This window comes from Aplidium turbinatum, chromosome 12 (assembly GCF_918807975.1).
Source record: "Aplidium turbinatum chromosome 12, kaAplTurb1.1, whole genome shotgun sequence".
Lineage (NCBI taxonomy): Eukaryota > Metazoa > Chordata > Ascidiacea > Aplousobranchia > Polyclinidae > Aplidium > Aplidium turbinatum.
Window position 1 is genome coordinate 9,797,645 of NC_137483.1, and position 7,170 is coordinate 9,804,814.

Below are 7,170 nucleotides of genomic sequence, written 5' to 3' on the forward strand. Positions count from 1 at the left end.
ACTCATCCTTAAACGCTAAATTTTAACAGTACTGCCGGCAACGTATCAACCTAGTTGAAAGGAACAAACCTATAGCTTGCATCGAAAGAAACGAACTTATAGCTCGAACTTTAAAACTCTCAGAAAACCACTTATGATAGGCTGCAATAGCCTACTCCAGATTACTGAGATGGAGCCACATAAAATGCTTATGATGCAATAACTCAGTCATAATGGAGTTGAAAATACTTGAAAAATGAAAGGAAATAAGTTCGTTTGGGCAGAATTGAATCACTATAGCGCGACCCATTTTTTGACCCTGCGCGACCCATGATTGGGTCGCGATACATACTTTGAGAACCACTGGCAACACGTTGCGTTGACAGGGGGAATAGCGTTGACTAAGGGAACAGTGCTTCCACTTCTGACAATTGATAAATCCTCTTCAATTTCCTTTTTTGTCCTGAAAAATCCCTTTTTTCTCAGTCGGAAATCCTTCAAAATTTTCTTGATAGGCGATGTTATTTTTGACGTTATTTAAGTTAAAAAAGGTGCCAATAATACAACTTTAAAGTTTTTAATCTCACCTAAGTTACGTTTTAACCTGAAAGAACAGAAAATCAGTGAATTGAAGAAGTGGTACGGTAGGCTATTCAAATTGCTACAAAAAACAACACCTTGCAGGCAGTAGCATGGCTGATTTAGTTGACAAACCCAATCTTATACCATAAATTTGACATATTAATGTCCAGTGGCATTATGGCAGGAAATATAAATAATACACCACACAAGAAGTATCTCAACACATTCACACCTGCTGTAGTATAAACACCACATGATTACATCATATGAGCACAGTAACACTCAGTTAATACTCTTAACACTCAGACTCAGTTATTAAAAACATTAGCCTACTAATTGTGAACAGTGAACACTGGCACTGCATATATGTAGCCTAAGTGGTGAAAAAAAGGCAAAATGAACCAAATTACACTCATTCAGGCTACAGAGGAACAATAGTCATTGGAACAGACTGAATAGGTGATAATCTTGATACAAAATTAAATTTCTAAGACTGACTCTGCATCAGCGTTGCCCTTGCTGTTCATGAAATTTATTACCGACTGGTACTTCAAAAGTATGACCTGAATAAAGGTTGTCATTTTAGTTATTATATACAAGAAATTACACATATTTCATAACTTTATGAATCAGAACATACTGTTGAGCAGGCCTGCTATAGGATAGAATCTGAGCATCATTTTATTTCAATGTCATTAGATTTAGTGTCATTATTTCTTTCGAACATTGCCGAGACCCCTACAGTGTTTCTTGCCGAATTAAAGTTAGCTTGATGCTTTTCTGTAGCAGCGTACCGAATTAACCCTGTTTTGGTACAGTACACAAAAGTGCCACATACTTTGCAATATGGTTTGCTGTCTTTATTCAATATCCAGCCTGAAAACCGCTTGTCAGTTTGCCATCCTTTAACAAATTTATTTTTGTATGCAGTTTTGGTTTTATTTGATGCACTAACTTTATCAACTCTACATCTTTTTTTTCTGTCTTCATCAGTAACATATTCCCAATCATCTGAAGCTGATGAAAATTCAGGCCTAGGCCTATTCATGCCTATTGTTTATAGCTCAATATGTCGAAGCAACGTTGTTTTACTAGAATAGTAGGCTACACATATTTGACAATAACATGGTTTACTTCCTTTGTTCACTGTCCAGCCAAAAAACTGCTTATCAGTTAGTCGGTTCTGGGACATTTACCACCCGGAGTCCTGGACATCATTTACCAATTACAGTGCTGGTACCACTCTAATCTTTCCCACCCAGACTCCTAACTTTTCCCTAACACTGAAAATGTACAGGTGGTAAATGTCCAGTAACGAATTACCGTATCCAATATCCATCCATTAATAAATTTATTTTTTGTGTCTAGTTTGGTTTTCCTTGATGTGCTAACTTGTTCAACTCTATAGGTAGGCTAGACTATCTCTTTTTTCTCCTTGCCAGTAACATCTTCACAATCATCTGAGACTGATGAAAAACTTTAAGATACTAGGCCTATTCATGATACTGACTCGGTCTGACTTTATACACTATACATATCCTACACACAGCCTAGCTAGCTCTAGTATTATCACGCCATAATAGATTAGCATAGGCTATAACTAACTTTTCTAAACCGGAAGGATACCACTAGCCTAAGCTTATCATGCCACTGTACGTCGAAGCTCACTAAACTTTGTCACTGCTATTCAAATTGAACCGTAAATCAACGGACTACCAAATTTTAACTAAAAGAATTAAAACTAACTCACTCACTGAACTTACGTCTAAACTCCAATTCCCAAAATGCCGAGAATAGAAATCAACCAAGCGAGAAGCGACGGAAAGGCGAGAATGGGTGAAAGAAGAGAGAATGAGAGGGTTTCCGGATGGCGAGTGGCGACGGAAACCAGCTGATCATCGTCATTCCAGTCGTTTTTAGAACTTTTGAAAGGAAATATGAATAAAATTTTCTTTAAAATTGCTAAAAAGAACAAATCCCTTTTTAAGACAAAATTTCCTTGTAAAATTGTTAAAAATCCCTAAAAAATCCTTCTTTTCTTCAAATCCCTTTTTTATCCTTAGAAGCGTTGAAAAATCCCGATTTCGGGATAAAATCCTTCAAAGTGGAAGCACTGTAAGGGAATCGCGTTGACAGAATGAGCTTCATTTGATGTGCGATTTTATCTTTAAAGGCAATTGTTTTCAGAGTTTTGAATAATTTAGTTCTTTTCGAATAGAAAAAGGCAGTGATCAGTTGATAATCTTCGGTGATGGTAGAAAAGCTTTATTTCGAACAAAATCATAAAAGGTTTCAAGAGAGTTTATGATTTGTGCTTTTAAACGGCTGAACTACTGAGTACTTACTCTAAATACTATTTGTTAGATTATAGCCTTTTGGGGTTAGGCCTACCTGTTTATAAGTGGCCTAAATCTTGTAAAAATTGAAATTCTACTTGTGCTTCATGCTAGGTCGTGCCAGATTAGGTTCACTGACGTAGCTAGGAAGACAATTTTAGGGGTGCAAGTGTTTTAATGTTGGAAATAATGTGCTTGTTTAAAAATTAAGCTACTGAATGCAGTTAAACAGTGTTTAACATCTGTGATTTGCAAACAACGTCGCCGTTTGTTCTTCTTCAAATATTACATTTAGTCAAAATTCGATAAGTTTTATTTTTTATGGCAGGCAGGATTCACAATCTCTCTGTGCTCATTCAAGGTAGAAGCCTATTTTGAGGTATTTCACTGAGGAAAACATACGCTCAACAGAAACTGAGATTTGCAGAAACATGAGTAAGATATGAAAGAGATAACACAAGTTTGTAAATACTTTTTTTTGCCTGAGGTCTAACACATTATCAAGGAGAAATTTACCGCCTTTCTATTGTGTAGGCTAGTAAATAAATAGTGTTTGTAAACAATTCGCTGACAGCCAATAATGCAAATACCATAGCGAGAGGAATATTTGAGCGGATCTCCAACCAGTAAGTTGCTCAGGCGAAGTAACCTTTTGCCAGTTTCATCAACTGACAATTATTGTCAGTAAATCTGCGGCGTAGCTCTCTTAAGATTTGACCTCGAATTTGTCCAAGTGAGATCAACATGTCTTCTTCTGAAGTAATTTTGCTGCGTCCAACCGACGAATTCAGTATAATGGGTTGAAATGCTGCAAAAATCCGGTGATGTCGGCTTGTGAGACGAATGTCGAAAGTGTCGATGTCATATTTTTTTGGCAAGTGCGATGGCTTGCATCAAAATTTCATTGGAATAAAATTTGGTGACGTTTTCCTTTATTTTGTCGAGGAGACACAAGATGAAACAACTGAGGTTTTTCTTTGTAGACGTTTGGTCGCAAATTCACTACCACTGCAGAAGCGCGCAAAAAAGACGAGAAGAATAAACTAGACATTTATTTGTTCGAGGAGATGACAGAAGGGATGTTACAGACACCCTCACTGTTTTCGTCAGCTTGGAAAGCGCCAAAGTATCTACCACCGTACGCAATCTTTGGTTAGTTGGTTTGAATTTTTATCCTCGTACTAAGGAAGTCTTTGATAGATTAGCCTATATCTGGTAGTTTCGCATACTTGGAGAGGCCTTGAGTCACTGGCTGAAACCCGGTACCTCGAGATTGGAAAAGTGAAGTTTCCGATTACTGAAGTGTTGTTGTCTGCGAATCATTCCATCCACTAGATATCGTTGAATGGGGAACAGTCCTTTAAAATGCGTTTCTCAAGTGCTCCCCTACACTCCTAGAGCACAACCGTATCTTTTTTTTAAAAGTTTTAAAGTTGCAAGAAATGAAATGACCATATATAGTGTCACATGATTTGGCCAGTTTCAGTGGTTACAAACCTGAGTAGTGAGTAATGGTACGTTTTTTCTCAATGAACTTAGCGTGACGTTTTTCATCAATTAAAAATGTCTAAACAACATCTAAATTATCTTACGTTTTTTTGGCGGGAGCAAAAATAAATTTGGACAAGGGAGTGGTGCAATTTATTCCCCATGCCTCCCCCTCCTGTGGCTGTGCCCCTCAGTCTTTTCAGATGAAGTATAACATTGCTAAAGGGCAGAGGAAATGCTAAATGAACGAGCTTGTTCTTGTATCATGTCTTGCTATTATAACCACAACAAGCTAAGAAACATTCTTTCAGGTGTGTTGTACATTGTAGGCTACAATAATTTACATAATGAAAGTTATAAAAAACATAGAATTAACTTGTAAGTAAGCTTGGTTATAAACACAGCTGTATTCTTTTTGTGGTTTACACAGCACAAACCTGCGAGACTCAATATCCAGGAAGTTACTCTACGGAAAAGGAAACGGAAAAATTTTCACATCGGTGATGATCGGTCTAACGACGTTAGGGGATGAGGAGATGCAAAATTATAGAGACGTGACATTCTATAGCTGGAAATGAGACATTTCTAAAACTGCAGATAGCATCGAAGAATTCTTAAAGAACAAGTGGTAAATAAGATAGAGTTTTTTCATCATATAATACGCCATCTGGCTGCTTAACGATGCTGATTTCGGCCTGTTTCATAACAGTATCTAAACTGCGGCTTAGTTCTTAATGTAAAGTTAGACTGTTCAAAGCGAATTTTAATTGGCCGAAAAGAAAAGCAATTTTTTCCAATACAGAATCTTTCAATTCGAAAAGAAATCATCGAAGTTAAGCGAGACGAGGGGTAAAACATGAGTCTTGTGTTGAAGCAAAACAAAATATTTGGAAAATTTGAAACATTTGGTGCTAAGCATTTGTGAGCCTGAATTATTTACTAGCCATTTCGTTTCGCATTCATAGTAAAAGCGATTTTGTTCTTTTTTGCGATGAAGCGAAAAAAAGACGTGTGCAGCAAAACAATTTATTATTTTCCCAATACAGTGTCTCGCTTTTTAAGGCCAGCTCGGGACCGTACGATTTGGGCTTAATATTAAGCGGATGTGTTAATTAATGGGCGACGAATTTCTGCCACTCCCTTAGGCATAATGGAATGTGGTCGACTACTCGACTGTACTATGGCTGAAACTTGTTAAATCTGTTAACAACTGCACACAACGAACGGTTCTTTCCTACTACACGCCATTCATTTTTGCGGCGCACCGAAAATTGTGCTTTTTGCGAGCTGTGTCAGCATAGAGACGTGTTTGCAGCGCTTCCACTTTGGTGGTAATTATCACAATTGTGGAATTTTCATCATGCTTGTGGTAAAAATGTGGTAATGAAAAATTTGTGGTAATTTAGTGGTAATATGGAAATTTTGTGTGGAAATGTTGCCAAAATGTGGGAATTATAAATTGTGAAAATTTAACATAAAATACTATCAATAAATAAGAACATTTAAACTGTTGTCTTCCGAAATCGAACAGATATGCAAAAAACTACTTATAATGGCATGCGACCAGCATGTTCCACTGTTTTCGGTTTGATTTTGGAATGCGTCCTGACTTTTGACTTTGAACGTAGGGTGACACTGACCATGTGATCATATTCATAGTCAAGATGTCTTTCAGATTCTAGCTGCGGTGTCAAGCACAGTACTTTGCTTAGGCTACTTATTTCGGACGTTTTAATAACTGTTAATAACCGGTACTGTTAATAAACTGAGTAGTTGTTTTAGACCTTGTTTTACACTATACAGTGTAAATATAGCCAAATAATAGCGTTGCCAGATAAGGAATTCTGTTCTAATTTGAGAAAAGTGTAAAGCTGTTGAAAACAAAAACTTCCATTTTGGAATTTTTTTTTAGTTCTGGGTAAAGATCAAAACCCTAACCTTATTCCCAGGTCTAACCCTTACCTTAACCCTTCCTAACTCTGGCAACATCTGATTGTCACCATGGCAACAAGTGGGTAAAAATAGCCGTTTTGGTTAATGTAAACTAAGTCGAAATACAGTTAAATTCGGGAAGAAAATCACAGTAAAAAATGTGGCAATACAAGTGGTAATCTAGGTTTGTGAAAGTGGAAGCACTGCGTGTTTGGACGACTCAACGCTCACAGAAAATTAAGAACTGAATTGACGTAACAAAGCGCAGAATTATCGCAAACAAAATTATGACGCCTTTTCACTCAATTTTAAGCAAATGTAATCGAAAATTAGGCTCAGCCTATTAGTGGGAATTTTGGGCTTATGAGGCTTTTTTGTTACAGGAATGAATAGAATTAATTTCGGACTGGACCAAATTGGGTTTCATAAGCGGGTGGTCCTATTAACCGTGGACTTAATAAGCGGGAACTATTGTATTATCGCTTTGAACAGCAAAACACTGTACTGCAAGTAATTTAAGAAGCAAGTACAATAGTAAGCGTGGACGAAAATGGCAGAAAGAATAAACCTGGTTATAGAAGCGCTCCAGTTAGCATGTCACGCCTTTAATTTCACAATTTGAAATGGAGAGTAAACTGACATTTAAAAAACAAATTCGTGACAATTTTAAAAACGAAGTTTTTTCTAACAATCAATGTATTCCAGCAGTGTTGAAAATAGACACCAATAAGCCAATAGCAAAACAATACCAAATATAATAAATAACAATAATAATAACAAAACAATAATAATAAATATCAAAACAATAATAAATAATAGCCAATAACAAAACAGAAAAGTTTTATTAGTCAAT